Here is a 15,172-nt window from a genome sequence, read left to right as displayed (position 1 = left end):
TTTAAAAGATATTATTTTAACATATTTGTAATAAAAAAAAATTAAAATACAACTTTTGTCACATTTTTTAACAAGCTCTAAAAAAAATGAAAAACAAAATTCAATATTAATTATTATGCATGCAATCATCATTGCTAATCAAGTTTACTAGTGAATAACACAGCTAAGATCCATAATTAACTCACAGGGTCAACTTTTAATCATGAAGCTTACCATTGTGATTTTTTTACAATGTCTTGTGCTATATGTTATTTTTTTAATTTCAGAAAAAGGACACTGGAATATTAAATTTTGAATCAGTAATAAATTATGATTTGGTATCATGCTGTCCTCAATAAAGATTTTGATTGGAAAATTATCCTTAATAATAAGAATTAAAAGGAAGGCCTTAATTATCTTTCACGCCTAATTAAAACCATGCATTAATAAGAAAGGGTAAAACGTATTACAGAAATTGTTTTGGAAATATGGTGTAAACTGCAAACTATATTTCTAAAAAATTTAAATTTTTTTATAGAAAATTAATTTTTATATATATTTAGCATCGTTTTGATATGTTGATTTTAAAAAATAATTTTTTAAAATTTAAAAATATTATTTTAATACATTTCAACATAAAAAATTCTTTGAAAAACAACAATAACTACACTACTAAACAATCACCTAATCCCAAAACTTGCAGCTAAAAGTTGAGTTGGTATAATAAATCATAAATTTATTTATTTATCCCAAACAAAGTATTGGTAGACTTCAAGCCTAAAATTAGTTTTATGGCAAAATGATGAAAGAATTAATATTTAATGACAGAAACCTCAAGATCTTGCCTTTGACTAGCACACTTCAAATCTTGAAATTGATTCGTTGATGAAACGATAAGAGAATAAATATTTTCAATGTGAGCAAAAAGATTTGATAAAGAAGTGGAAATAGAGAGAAGAAAAGAACTGTAAATGATGGGTTTTTTCAGTTAATAATAAATATCAAAGAAAATTAATTTTCTTACAAAAAAAATTAAGGTTGGGAAAAGAATTGGTGGTTAAGTCCAAAGATAAAAGACAATTTAATGAATGAATTGAGAACTAATTAAATTGTTTTTAATAATCCCATCATAACCTACAAACGTGTAATTTATTTGTACATAATAATGTGTTTATATGAGCATTCATGAACTCATTAATTGCATTCTTGGTAGGTTTTTTTTTTTTTTTCAAATTCTCGAAAGCAAGATGTGAAGACTTGTTCATCTTAAAAAAAGTAAAAGTTTATTCTTTTTCGTTTAAAATAATGGAGAAAAGGTTTGAAAACTTTCAAAAAGCCAGGAAAGGTGGTTTTCATGAGTTTTCAAAATGAAACAAATTATTGTTAATTTTAAAAAATAAAATAGATTCTTGACTTTTGGATTCTTTGAAATACACGATCCACATGAACCGTGAAATCAATTATCTAGTTTACAAAATTAAATATTATATTTAATAATTTTATTTTCCTAGTTTGTTTGTAATTTTTATTATTTTCTTTGCTTTCAAGTTTTTTATTTTTTTTAGGTTAGTTTTTAGATTTTATATAAGGAATTGTAAACCTCTGAAAAATACAAGCTATTTAAATAAAAAATATTTAATAGTAAAATATTAAGTTAGAGTTTCTCTGTAATTTTCTTTAGCATAATTATGTGTACTTGTAATTGCTTTATTTCTTGTGTTGTTTTTATTTATATTAGCTGGTATTAGAGATTAGTGATGATTATTTACTTGTTGGGTGTTGAATAAACATGGTTTAAGAAGAACATTTAGATGCTATAGAAGAACATTTAGATAAACTTTTTTGGTTTAAGATGTCCATGAGAAAATAATAAAATTATGTATAATTTGAGAGGTAATTTTTTATAAAGCATATTATAAAGGATGTGCCCCATCATGTGTGCTTGGAGAGAATCTTAGGATTTATAGGATCATAGTTGATGCCATTGTATTTCAAATAAAAGTTATGATATAGATTTTTAAATCTTATCTTAACACTAAAAGTGATTTTATTGTTGGGAGATTTAGCATATTGTTAATAAATATGATATTTCTAATAGAAAGGCTAAGTATATAACGATTTTAAAATTCTTGGTTGGATATCCATAATATCAAGATATGAACAATTTGGACTTGAAGAAGAGTTCTTCCCAACTCAGAAAGACAAAATAGGGTTTTTAGGGAAAAAACATTTCTTAGTTATTTTTATGTTTCCTATCTAGCTTAGAAAATTAAATACTATGCTTAATAATCTTATTTTTCCTTTTTTGTTTAGAGTTTTTGTTGTTTTTCCTTTATTTTTGGGTTCTTTAGTTTGTTTAGGTTTTTTTTTTAAATTTATATAAAGAGTTACAAACCTCGTATAAAGACATGTTATCTAGACATAAAATATTCATCAATAAAGTTTTGAAAGAGGGCTTCTCTTTGATATATTTTTCAATATAGTTATGTGTTATTGTACTTGCTATCTTTCATGTATTATCTTTATTTATATCAGATGATATTAAAGTTCATCAATCTTAGTGGTTATCTGTTTATTATGTGCTAGAATAACCACAATTAAAAAAAATAGCAGAAAAATACATGTTTGTGTAGGAGGGGAGGAGAAGGTTCCCTCTCGAGAAAGAGATGCTCATAAACTACGATTAAAGACATATAAAGATATATTGTAAAATTAATAATATATATTCAAGTACTGATGATATAAGACATACGAAGATAAATTATAAAATTAACATGTTAGTTAGTAGGTATGAAGAGCCCAAAAAATCATGAGAAGAGTAATCAATGATTTATGGCTAATCTTGAGAACTAGTTTGAGATGCATGAGTAAATGAAACCATTTTTTAATCGGGATAAATATAATGTTAAAATTGAAAGTTTTGATGATTTTAGATCATATTCTCCTAAACATGGAAGGATTTTTTTAATCAAAATACTCAAAAAAAAATTAAGTGTACTCAATAAATTATTATTTAACACCTTAAAAAATTATTATAATTTACATTTTTTCCATGGTGCACTACTATTTATATATGGAAATCAACTATATCTTTTCGGGTCTTATAAAAAATATACTATTAATATTAAAACTAAGGTCTCGTTTAGTATTATGATCCAACTATGTTTTTAATTTTATTTTTTTAGCTTCAAGTTAATTTTATTTATTTTTATTGTTTTGATGTACTAATATCAAAAATAATTTTTTAAAAAAAATATTATTTTAATACATTTAAAAAAACTTTAAAAAACAACTTCTATTGTAATTTTAAATATGCCCTAAATGATTTATGAATAATTCACCTTTTAATTTATTTAATTCCCACCAACATGAGATGTGGATATAACGATGAAGCTAGGGATTTTTTTATAATGAGAAGGCAACAAGCATAGATAAAACGTTTTACATGCACATGTGGAGGATGAATCAAAATATTGGATATCAACAATATGTTTGGATGGAAGAGGAGGAAGAGATGGTGAGATTATTCCTCAATGAATACGAATTGTGGCATTTAAATGTATATCACATGCAATAAAATGAGAAGGCAGGATACGAATTAAAAATATCAATTATTAAATTACAACAATAGATTTAATGATAGAAAGGAAGTTACTAGCTTTTAATCTCAAATTTAGAAAACTAATATATTTTCTATTTTTCAACCCTCTCAATTCCCTAATATAAGATGTTATTTTCTTATTATTATTAATTGAGTGCCAGCACAATAGCTATAAAAATCCTATTTAAATCACCAATTAGACAAATTAATCTAAAATAATATTATTTTATTTTTTTAAAGTTGAAACCTCGTTGTTTAGGATTTTTTTTAAATCAAACTAGATATTACTTGAATTTTGACGAGGTATACTAGTTTGCAAGTTGATAAATAAGTTATTTTTTAATTAGATTTAATATGATACATGGTTTGGACCAAATCTTGGATAAGTGAATCATTTGATTAACTAATCAAGCTAAGTTGAGTTAAATAACAATGATCGAAATATTTAAAAACCTAATAAATTCATTTTATTCTTATGTTTTAGAATAACAAAATTTAAACATGTAATATTTTTGAAGCGTTACAAATACCAATCAATTAATTAATTAAATATAATTATATAATTGATTAATAAGTTTAAATTCATAAGAAGATTTAGTCACATTAAACTAATATGATAGCTCAAAAAGACCATGATTTTTTATCCTGTTATTATATTACTTTTTCATTTTTATATAAGTTTTTAAAGGTTAATAGCTATGAAATTGTTACATCGATCATCATGTTTTTAAATTTTAAAAATCTTATTATAAACTTTTAATTTTAATAATTTTATAATTTTTTTTTATAAATCAGTTGACATATCAATCTTATATTTAAATAAATATTACAATTGTGGCAAATCAGTGCTTGGCCTGGCGGTAAAAAGGGCTTGTCTCCTTCCTCTGCACTTGGGTTCGAGCTCTGGCGTGCACGCCTGTCATCCCCGCGGTACCTTACATGCCTACTGGGTTTGCAGGGTATTCAATAGGTCGTGAGGATTAGTCGTGGTGCGCGCAAGCTGACCCAAACGCCTTGTATAAATAAAAAAAAAAATATTACAATTGTGAATCACGACATCAATAACGCGCGGCTCTCAACCATGGTTTCTAAAATATACTATTTAACCAGGACTTTTTGTTTCTTTATCATTTTACCCTTTATTTACTTTTTACATGCGAATTGCCCCATTTATCCGACCAAGAGGCAAGGGGGCACTTCACTGAATGAGTTACTGACCAAGAGCGGATTCGAATTTCGGAAACTTCAAGTCCACGCCTGACTCATGCGCACCAACTGCACAGTGGACCCCCAGCTAAAAAGCATATAGGTGGGTCCAAAGCCATTTTTATAGTACTGTAATGGATTATTGGGCCCAAGAGGCTCCTCTGTGGCTCCTCTTGTTCACTATACTAAAAAATTATGTCAGCATCTAGAATCTGGTTCAAAAAAACAAAAAAAAGGCAAAAGGATGCAAGTTACAAAGGGCTGAGCAGATGGGATTTGAAATGTTGAGGAAGAAATGATTGAGACATTGACATCTACAAGAAGCAACTCTTTATATTTTAGGAGAGCAGAGATGGATTTGGTTTATCGGCTTCCAAGTGAAATAAAAATACCAACTACAACTATTTAGGTGGTGATTAAATAGTAAAAGTTTGGAATCAAGGGATTTGTTCCCTCTATAATTTCAGATTCAAATCCTTAATTGCTCGTATGATGGCCACTAGAGGCTTATATGATCGTTAACTTCAAAGCCCGTGAAATTAGTCGTGGTGCGCATCAACTGGCCCGGACACCCATATTAATTAAAAAAAAAAATCAACTACACTGTACTCTATGTACCAACTATATCATAGAAATATATTAAAATATTAAAAAATTATTTTTAAAATTAACACATTTTGAAAATATAAAAAATATTAATTTAAAATAAAAAATAAAAAAATTAATTTTTAAACAAATATTTTTAAAATAAAAAAACAAATAAGTCTATAATTTTAAATAAAAATATTCGTAGCTTTTTATGACTGCGATTTTGTTACGATTTTAAAAAATTAAGTTAAAAAAAGTTATAAATCATACCTTTAAAATTTTTAGATGGAATTTTTAGTGGGACCATGCAAAACTATAAAGTGTTAATTAATTAAATAATTTCGAATCTATAGTTAGAACAAAACACAAATCGCAGAAAGAAAGTGATAATTCACAACGAGAACAAAGGAGGCTTTGATACAGGGAAATGATAGGAGAGGCTTTTTCAAAATGGGGCTCCCGGTTTGGTTCTGGTACTAGACAATATCGTGCCTTAAATGGTCGGTCCACACAAGCATGAATTTGGGGCAAAAAAATAGCATGCTGTAGGCACATTCATTGTTTAAAGAAGTCAATGTTTTATTTGAATCTCATTTTATAATCCCAACAAGCAAGATCTTCACAAGATCATCAAACCCAGTTTTTTAGAGTCAATCTTCAAGTCCAAGGCAGCAGACACATTCTCCTATTCCAAACTCTCGACAATGGAGCAATTAAAGAATGAGATTCAAACCCATTGTCTCTTTGCTTGTATAACCAACCCTTGTGATGCTTATTCCTCGTCCATAGAGTGTGGTTTGAGCTTAAATTCAATATAAAACTATACAAGATATGATGCTAGTTGTTCTTGTTGAGTAATTTTATGGTTGTGATTTAAAAATATAAAAATAAGTATAAAAAAGATATATATATATATATATATTGTAATTTAATAAAATTAAATTAAATCTATGTAATATGGTGTATGTCGATTAACTAAATATTTTTAAAATTATAATTAATAAAATCCAACTATACATATGCTACTGAGTAAAGAAAAAGTATATTTTTAAATAGAATAATTTTCTTTACTAATTATATAAATAAATAATGATGTTGTTTGATAATGTAGTGGTGGTTATTTTTTAAATTTTTTATAAAATATATTAAAATAATTTTTTTTATTTTTAAAAAAGTTATTTTTAAAATTAATATATTAAAAAATCTTGAAAAATAAAAAACATAACCATTTAAAAAAATAATTATTTTTTTTAAATACTTGCTAACAACAGTACCAGACACTGCCCTAACCCAATCGAGAACGACAAGAATAAGCAAACACCCTTCAAGATTTTAACTAAAATGTATGGTCACCTACCTTTGACATGACATGCTCCTCCTCCACTTTGACAGATCAGAGAGGAAAGATAGCTATCATGGCATGGAGAAGGCCAAAATGTTCAAAAGCAGCGTGTCGCCAATTCAAAACATGGGAACATCTGCAATTCCCCTTTTACTTTCCTGTGATTTCAAGCAACCCTCTCTCTGGCCATAAATTTTGCAAGCCCTAACCACATGGTTTTTCAAATCTTCAGATTCCAAAAGTTCAAATTTATTTTCCAGAGGGAAAAGGCCAATCTCCAAAAATTTCCTTGCTAGATGTGACCTGATCCAGTGCTGCCGCTAAAGCCACGGTGAAAAGTTCTTTTTTATTAAAATTGTGAATTATGTGTATTTTAATTAATTTTTAAATATTTTAAAATTAATAATTATATAAATTTTTAATAACTCTAAATTTGACATTTAAATTAATATTTTTTTTTAAAAATAAACTAGAATCTGATTAATTAAACTTTATTATTTAAGATTGACCCAGAAAAAAATTATTTGTTGTCAATTAAGTAGAGTGCTGCCGCTAAAGCCACGGTGAAAAGTTTTTTTTATTAAAATTGTGAATATCCTAGATAATTTAGATGTATTTTAATTAATTTTTTAAAATTTTAAAATTAATAATTATACAAATTTTTAATAACTCTAAACACTCAAATTAATATTTTTTTTAAAATAACTTAAAATCTAATGGATTAAACTATACTACTTACAATTGACTGAGAAAACGATTAATTGTTGTCAATTAAGTGGATCAACGTGTTTTGCATTGCAACAAAAACACTATTTATCAAAAAAAAATTTAAAAATATTTTTAGATTATTTTGATATATTAATATTAAAAATAAATTTTAAAAAATATAAAATATATTATAAATACAAAATACTTTAAAACCATTAGCGTGATGTCAAATTCTTTAATTTTAAAAATGTTGCATGTTATTTTGAGTGGTCCCGGGGACACCGAGGCTAGATTGTGGGGTTGCTAAAACAGGCCTCCGTGACTTTCCGTGTGCTTATCATTGACAGATCAGGGCAAGGAGAAAGGGTTCAGTCCCTTGCAGTACAACCGTTGGACCACCGTTGCATTATCGTGAACTTCGAAGAGAAGGAGATATACAGTGAACTCTGGTTAATTTTTTTTTTTTAATCATCCATAAGTTTCTGTAAATCAAAACTAATTTTCTCTTTGATCTATAGATAATTTATTCGATGCGTGATGGGAATATAATTACATCAAGAAAACATAATAAACATTGATAATTTTCATTTTAAGTTATTGAACTCGGTGATGTAGGGATATAAACCGAATTTTATTTTGAACTATTTTGTTATATTAATGTAATATGAAGAATTAATATGTAATTTGCTTGAATTTATATTATATTTGAATTGAATTGATTAATTTTTATAAAATTTTATTTTATTTTATTTTATTGTGAGAACTTTGTTTTCATATTTTATTTAATAATAATTTATTTTAAAATTAATATGAATTGATTAGACAATCGATAAACTACTATTTAAAAATATATGATAGATATTATTTTTAAGGTAATTTTTGTTTAAAAATATATTAAAATAATATAATTTTTTATTTTTTTAAATTTATTTTTAATATAGGTATATCAAAACTATTTAAAATAAAAAATAAATTTAAAACTAAAAAAATAAATTTTATTTTAAAAAAACACAATTACACAACAATACAAAACAAGACATTAGACTGGAAGCCCTGGGCTTGCTACCATGATATCAAACGTGTTTATGGTGGGCTTTAGACACCTTTGTAGATAATTGAGTAAGGGTGCCCGATATCTAATTTCACTTGCTCATCTTCCATGTTAGCTGCTAAGTACTGTCTTTCCACTCCCACCAGTTAATTAGATTGTAACAGATGTAACCTCTTTTCTAAATTTTTAATGTTTATTTTATTTGAAAACATATTAAAAAATTATTTTTAATATTAATACATCAAAAAATTTTAAAATTATTTTAAAAAAAATTAAACCGCCCTACCAACAAGTTTACACCAACAGAGCAGACAATGAAAAAAATATAAACACATAGCATGGAAGCCTCCCACTAGCCCATGAAGGTCTTTCTGCGTTGCAGAGGGATTAACGAAAAAGATATTTATTTGTAGACAAAATATTTAATTTTCCTAGGTGTTGCCTAAAAATGTAAAGCCTTGAAATGAAAATTGGTGTGAAGGGTATAGTCATATCGTGGTGAAAAGCATGTAATGTGCTTTTGTTTTGCATTTTCATAGGAAGTTGCTTCTTGAAAACAAAATATGCTGATATTCAATCATAATAAGTACCTGGTTACATGAGGGGTTATTATTTAACCTGGCTTGATAGATTTATTTAAAATTTAATTTAAGTTGAAATTTCATAATTGATGGAGAGAATTAAACTATAATGATCCGATAAAAAAACTCGTGTTAAATAATATTTTATAATTCTTTTATTGTCGAGTGTGTTTGGTATTGTGATATCTTTTAAGATTATATATTGAAAATAATTGTTTTATTGAGATTGAGTTGTTAAAATATATATTTGGTTAAAATTGAGGTTGAACAAAAAATTATTTAATATGTTTGGTTAAGAATAATTTTAAAATTGAGGTTATAAAATAATTAAAAATAATATATATTAATATTGATGGTTTTTAATCTCAATATTATAGATTGAACTATTACTATTACATCATGAAATAAACAATATTTTATATAAAATATTTTTTATTGTTTCATTAAACTATATGTAATTCTATCACGTATAAAATCTATCCGACAAGGACTACAACTTTAATGGCTTCCTAAATGTACATCAATATCAGGTAAAATATCATCGAAACAAAATTAGAATTGCGATCAAATTCTGCAAATGCCACGTCATCATGCGATCTCCTTCTAATGTAATTATATAATGTTATTGATTAATGTTAAACATCAGTTTTTTTAAATAAAACACAATATGTGAGAAATTTTTTATTTTATTAGGTTAAACCAGTCCTACTCATTTAGGTTTAGGTCAAACCAGTATTACTATGAACAATGAAGACACTCTCCATTATTTACTTTTCAAAACAGTGGAGAGCAGCCCAAACAAAGGAGAAGGAGAAAGAAAAGGAGAAGAGCAGCGCAACGATGATGGATTGAGGGATAGGGGGAACGATGGAGGCCGCTCACTCTTTACTGTTCATATGAAACGTCAACATAATTCACTTTTTACTATTTACTTTGCAGAATAGTGGAGAGCAGCCCAAATGAAGGAGGAGAAGGGGAAGGGGAAGAGCAATGAGGTAGTGGGAAAGACAGAGGCCGGTAGTGAAAAGGAGTTGCTCTTTATTAATGGACGACGATCTTTTTTTTTTTTCCTCTATTTTTGCTCTTCTCCTTCTTGCCTCCTGTTTATAAAAATAAACAAAGTAGAAAAATAATAGGGAAGAAAAGCATATAAAAATAGCTTTTACAAAACTTAGTTTTGAATGTATTTAATGGTGGGGTCCATTCATGAAAATTGCGTTATGTTTTGTAACTAAACGAGATGAAATCATGGTTAAATAAAAATGCTGCTGCAAACGCTGAGCCAAAACCAAAATTTTATAATAAATAAAGAGAATTAAACTAGCATAACTCGAAAAAAAAACTCATGTTAAATAATATTTTGTAACCCCCTCATTCTAATCTATTACTTGTAAGCGAGGTCTTAGATCTTATGCTCACACAATATGATACTATGCAATTTTTTTTTTGAGAGTATTTGGAAATGCGGGCCAACTCATATTTCTAAAAAATTTAATTTTTGGTTAAAAATTAATTTTTTTTAATATTTTAGATTGTTTGTTCATCTCAAAAGTAATTTTTTAAAAAATAAAAAAATTATTTTAATATAAAAAATATTTTAAAAAATAACTATAAATACAGCAAGAATAACTTACACTACATTGGAGGGCCTAAGTGATTCAAAGAGACTTCAGCGATAAAGATTTGATACGTCAGGATTTTTAATTTTTTTTTTTGTGGTCTAATCAATCAATGGAATCTCCAGGCTTATTTGGCCCAGACTAATTCATTTTCAGGCCAAGACCATAACCTTGTATTTATATAACAAGAATCTTTTAAATATATAACTTTGTTGTGATTTAACATAAAAGTTAATTTATTAAATCAAATTAAAGTTATTAAAGAAACTAAATCTATCAAATAAAGATTAGTGAAACATATCTTTAACAAGAAATACGAAGAATAGTAACCACAGCTTCCAGTGGATCATATGCATTTCCCTATTCACTTCCTTGCTATTCTTAGAATGACATATTGGGAAAAGAATATGGCTCATCTTAACTGTATGCAATGCCAATGGTACACAGAACTTGTTGCTATGTGATTATATTAGCTCACTGTTTTATGGTTACCTGCTCACTGGTACATTTTGGAGAAGCACGACGCTCTCAAACACTGCCTGCATATGGAGAAGAAGGCTTGAGGAGTTTTGAAGAAGGGATAGCAAATGGAAAAGGTGAAGTAACCACTCTAATCAGTCTGAGCATTCACCCTCATCTCATGAATAAACACACCTCTCTTATAGTCTTCAGAAACAAGAATCATCGGAGGCGTTCTATAATGAAGTAATATTACAATTTTCTCGGAAATTAAGAGAAAAAAAAGGAAAAACATATAATTTCTTCTTTCCCTCTACTTCTTCTTCCCTGTTTTTATATTTGCCAATAAACAGAACAACCCTAAGCAAGTCACCAGCAACGATTTTCAAGTACTGGGAGGCTAGGCTATTACGCATAGTTTGGGACAGAGGAAAAGGTTTGTTATTTAAATGTGTGACTCCAGTTTGCAGTTCCTGTTAATGGTTTGAGTTTAAGTATAGCATCCGCCTACTCTTCTAATAACCATTATACAACAGATGAACGAATATGCAGTAAAAAGATTTAGAATGCTGAAGTAGCCAATTATATTCTGTGCACGGTAAAAGCACTGAACTGAGCACAGGCAGAATTTGACAAGTGTAGACAATATACATTACAATTTTCTCGAAAATTAAGCTTTGCAAAGCTAAGATTTACAACCACCAAGCCTGGATCCAAAACCAGTGGGATCAGCTATATGGGATCCTTTTGCGCGATTCCTTGCGATCATATACATGAAGAGCTAAGATTTCTGACAAAAAAAATTACCAGCAGGTGTTTGATATGCTGCATCTGTGTTGTCCTGAGTTTTTTGAAACGTCATAATGTTCTGTTGGCTTCAGTCATTGACCATGCCTTGCCTCTAATCATTTCTTCCACTGAGGTATCCTCTGAACCACAACCTGATAAAATCACAGGGATAGAAAAGAAGTCCATTAAAGCAGTAATATTCAGGATCTTCCCCAACAAAATTGTCCTAAAGACCAAATGTTCCTGTTATCCTATCTGAAAGTATAATTGCGTGTCTTTAAATGTCTTGGAAGGCATTACTAAGGGAATGCCTTTTAAAGAATGTTCTAAGACAGTGAAAGAAGTTTTGTTTATATCACAGAAGGAAAGTGCGGTAGTTCAGAATATTGTACAGGACGGATGCGGTTAATTTTTTTTCTAAAATGTCACAGAATAGTATTGCAACATCACAGAAAGTTTTGGATGAAGTTACACAAAAATGTGACGAATGCATGATAATTACACTGCCTTGCAAGGCATTGCAGAAAGCACTGTGTTTTTAGACGTTCTTTATGCAACTCTCAGAGCATCATGTGCTGAAAAATCTATGAAGCAGGTATTTTGGGAACTCCTATATCCTGAGTTTTCAAAATTCAGTAGATAACATTACCTTGCCAGAGATTTCTTTATTTTCAACAATTGTTTGACAAGCAAGTCTTCAGGATTCAGGTTCCTGAGCAATTTAGAGAGTGAAAAGATGAACTGTAAAAGAAATACAATGGCATCAATGAAAAAAAAAAAAGGAAAGATAAAGATCACCATTTTATACTGTTAAGAGAAGTGCAAGCACAGCTCTTAAAGGAAGGAGCAAGGTAAGGGCATCACTTTCACATAGAGCAGGTTAGACAGCATAAGAGATCACAACTTGCATTTCTTGGGGCATCAGAGGGGGGGGAGAGGGAGAGTACCTTCTTCAGACACCGAATTTCGGTATCTGTTCTTTCATTCAAAATATCCTTTACATTAAGAATCCGCATGAGAAGAACAAGGAGGATGCACAGAACTTGAGGAGATTAAGATTAAAAACACGCAAATATGTAAGTTTCACTGATGAATCAGGAGAAAATACAGAAAATAATCAGGTTCCGGCTTCGGCTGCACCACCACAATTATCAAAACCAAAAGAAAATAATCATGAGAGAAATATTTAACAGTCTTCAATCTCTGATGGTTAAACATTTAAAACAACTGCTAGTAATTCGCCAGCACAGGATATTCATACCCCAATAAATTCCAGATCAATTTCAGGATTTTGCTCAGGAACAGTCCCTGAAGACTCCATTGAACTAACAGTCCCTGAAGACTCCCTTGAACTGCTGCTGCAGCAGCAGAGAGTGAAGCAAGTCTCTTCCTTGGAACAACCTTAACACTAACACAATCCCATATCCTGGCCCATTGCGATGAGATAAATCTGGCATCCTGGGTAATATCCCACCAAAATTAACGGAAGCCATTTCTTCATTTCTCCATCTCTCTCTCACTCTCTTCTTTCCTTGAAATATTTTTGATTTCTCACTATTTTCCTCTCCATTTAACAAAACACAGAACTTTCTCAATCTCTCTTTAAAGGGTAGTTTCGTAATCTAGTGTACTGATTATCTTGTGCTCTATATTTTGCCGCCTGAAAGACATCATCAGTTGTTAGGGCACTGATTAACTAACAGTTGTTAGTCTCTCATTAACTTCCGCTAAAACACAGGTCTACCTGTGTCTTTCTAACCACCAGAAAACCACCGCATAACCGCCACTTCTCCGGCTCGTCCTCTGCCAATCATGGATTTCCGTACAAGGAAACCCTCTAATCAAGTGGCCTCACCCCAAGAACGCCAACAAAACTCCTCCCCAACTTCTCTGCAAAACCCCAATTACCATCCAGATGATTTCTTTACCCTCTGCAACATCATCAAAGACCCCAAGATCCAGCCCGGTCGTCCCTACAAACCGTACCGGACCGGACCGGAATTGAGCCTGAACTGGGTCTTATACCGGCAGTATTTGACCATTTTAGTCCGTCATCAAAGTTGTTGCACTGTTTAATTCAATGGAGAATTTGCTTGGCGAGGAAAGAGAATTTGATTCTGCCTGTTGTTTACTGTTTGGTAAGATTAGTGGAAATTGAAGAGGGGATTTGGTTTCTAGTGACACTAATGCGATTTTGATTAGAAGGTATACCAGAGCAGGTAATAGGGAACTTCTTGTTTAGTGTTGAAATGGAAAAACTTTATTGGGTTTTGTATTTACATTACAATTTTCTTAAGTACACTATCTTAGACAATTGCATTGGATTCTAAAGCCTTTTGTACCGTTAGATTTTTGCCTTTTGAATTGAAAATTCGAACTTGGTTTCCATTTGATAGTTTGAAGTTGCTTGAACATGATGATATCGACTTTGAATGTCGAAATGTGGATTCAATTTGGAGCCAGCTTGTTGTTTGGTGAAAAAATTTGATTATATGGTTGCTTAATAAAATCTTTGTGTAATCGTACCTGGTCCAAGCTTCACTCTATCACTTATTAATATCTTTGTAATTGGAGTTGGTCCAAGCTTTACTTCTTAATTGAAATATAAATTATTGGGGTATTTGAGTTTTGCATGGAATTTGAATTTACAGGTGAGATTTTATGATTGTGAGAGTTTGTGGCTTGTTTTGATTAGCAGTTATATATATATATATATATATATATATTTTTGTTTTTGTATTTTAAAAGAATTTTTTTCATTTTTTGTTTGTTTTTAGATATAAAAACTAAAATTTTAAAAATAAAAAAATTATTTTAATATATTTTTAAGAAAAAACAATTTAAACAATGGAATTTTTGATCACTAAAAGGTGCTGCATTTGTGCAGGAATGTCAGTAGCTGCAATTCGAACATTTAAATATGCGAGCAGTTCAGACTTGATTTGTAATTCTGATGCTGGAATGAGCTTGTTTGATATTGTTGGATTCCCCCTGTGAGGAAGGGCATGTTAGGGGACTACGTTACGGAGTATTTTGACAGGAAAGTGCAAAAGGATACGTGTTGGTCTCCATCAGTTAGGATATATAATACACTGTTAAATGGATGGTCTCGGTCAAGAAAGCTCAAGCATGCAGAGACTTTGGTTGGAAACGAAGAAAAAGAATGTGAAACAGAGCATTGTAACAGATGATACACTGGTTGGAGGATATTGCCGGATGCGTCGTGTTGAGAAGGCTATTGAATTGGTT

At 29.5% G+C, this 15,172-nt stretch overlaps 1 long non-coding RNA gene across 1 annotated transcript; it reads right to left on the bottom strand.

The window, feature by feature from the left end:
• Positions 1 to 11,709: 11,709 nt before the first annotated feature.
• Positions 11,710 to 13,250, bottom strand: LOC105127097 (uncharacterized). The gene is made up of 3 exons (XR_842542.1): positions 13,185 to 13,250; positions 12,573 to 13,057; positions 11,710 to 12,075 (listed from the first exon to the last, which is right to left on the bottom strand). It is a non-coding gene; the product is annotated as an uncharacterized LOC105127097 (long non-coding RNA).
• Positions 13,251 to 15,172: the final 1,922 nt, after the last annotated feature.

The sequence above is a fragment of the Populus euphratica genome, unplaced genomic scaffold, assembly GCF_000495115.2.
Source record: "Populus euphratica unplaced genomic scaffold, PopEup_1.0 scaffold50.1, whole genome shotgun sequence".
NCBI lineage: Eukaryota > Viridiplantae > Streptophyta > Magnoliopsida > Malpighiales > Salicaceae > Populus > Populus euphratica.
This window is presented reverse-complemented; position numbering and strand designations above follow the sequence as displayed.